This window comes from Dermacentor silvarum, chromosome 4 (assembly GCF_013339745.2).
Source record: "Dermacentor silvarum isolate Dsil-2018 chromosome 4, BIME_Dsil_1.4, whole genome shotgun sequence".
NCBI lineage: Eukaryota > Metazoa > Arthropoda > Arachnida > Ixodida > Ixodidae > Dermacentor > Dermacentor silvarum.
In genome coordinates, this window is record NC_051157.2 from 147,402,448 (window position 1) to 147,404,065 (window position 1,618).

Genomic DNA, 1,618 nt, shown 5'->3' on the forward strand with positions numbered 1-1,618 from the left:
AAGTGTTCGGCAGGCATTACCAAATCCTGACTGGGAGCTTACCACTGTCATTGAAAAGAAAAGTGTACAATCATTGCATTCTACCGGTGCTAACATATGGGGAAGAAACTTGGAGGTTAACAAAGAAGCTCGAGAACAAGTTAAGGACCGCAGAAAGAGCGATGGAACGAAAAATCTTAGGACTAACGTTAAGAGACAGGAAGAGAGCGGTGTGGATCAGAGAACAAACGGGGATAGCCGATATTCTAGTTGACATTAAACGGAAGAAATGGAGCTGGGCAGGCCATGTAATGCGTAGGATGGATAACCGGTGGACCATTAGGGTTACAGAATGGATACCAAGAGAAGGGAAGCGCAGTCGAGGTCGGCAGAAAACCAGATGGGATGATGAAGTTAGGAAATTTGCAGGCGCAAGTTGGAATACGCTAGCGCAAGACAGGGGTAATTGAAGATCGCAGGGAGAGGCCTTCGTCCTGCAGTGGACATAAAGATATAGGCTGATGATGATGATGATATATATATATATATATATATATATATATATATATATATATATATTGCCATCACCCAAAAAGACCACGTGCTCGTGACGTCTGCGGCAGAAAGGATGTTCCACATCCGCCCCTAGGTTTGTGAGTGGTGGCGCTGGCTAACACTCCCAGGGTGAGTTCTAGTTGTAAAACATAAATACCCCAGAAAGTGGATGGGAAAACGGCTCCGCGGTAGCTCAGTGGTGAGAGCATCGCACGCCTAATGCGAAGGCGTGGGTTCGTTCCCCACCTGCGGGCAGTTGTTTTTCATCCACTTTATATCTGTTAATTTATCATTTTCTTTAATTGAATTAGTAAGTTCAAGTGATTTCCCCTAGGTTGTCCTTGGTGTCATTGTTTGTTGGCTTCTTATGATATGATTAATAAAATTCGGGCCCCTCGGTTCCCTTCCTTCTCGTTCATATATATATACATATATATATATATATATATATATATATTATAAAGGGGATTTATTGGGGTTCGTAGCGACAGCGGGTCGTAGGATGCACCGAGCCCAGTCCTCTCGCTCGAGCTTCTGCTGCGCGCTTGATGCTGCCGATGCTGCTGACTCTGCGTCGACGTTCGTCATCTTCCTTACAAGGGCCCCGCGGAAATAAAGGAGCCATCCTGGCGACTTAGTTGTCCGGAAGGACGATAGAAAGGTGATACGGCTTGAGGCGCTGAACGTGAACGACTTCACGGTTCCGACGTCGCATGTCGGACGGCGGCGTGAGCGGCTCAACCAGGTAATTAACGGGTGATGTTCTCTCGAGAACGCGGTATGGCCCGTCGTACTTCGGAAGGAGTTTGGAAGCGAGCCCAGGCGTGTGGTGTGGCACTATCAACCAGACGAGGGCGCCCGGGAGAAAATTGGGAGTCGAGTTCTGGGCGTCGTGAACGGCTTTTTGACGGTTCTGGTCGTCTGAGGTGAATTGGCGGGCCAGCTGGCGACATTCTTCGGCGTGTCTGGCTGCTTCCGAGATCGGCAGGCATTCGGATGGGTCCGGCCGGTAGGGCAGAATGGTGTCGATTGTGTGCGAAGGATGACGGCCGTAAAGAAGGTAAAAGGGTGAGAATCCGGTAGT

The 1,618-nt window shown here is 48.8% G+C and overlaps 1 non-coding gene across 1 annotated transcript; it reads left to right on the plus strand.

Moving 5' to 3' along the window:
• The first annotated feature begins 716 nt into the window (after positions 1–716).
• Trnar-ccu (transfer RNA arginine (anticodon CCU)) lies at positions 717–790 on the plus strand. The gene has a single exon. It is a non-coding gene; the product is annotated as a tRNA-Arg (tRNA).
• Positions 791–1,618: the final 828 nt, after the last annotated feature.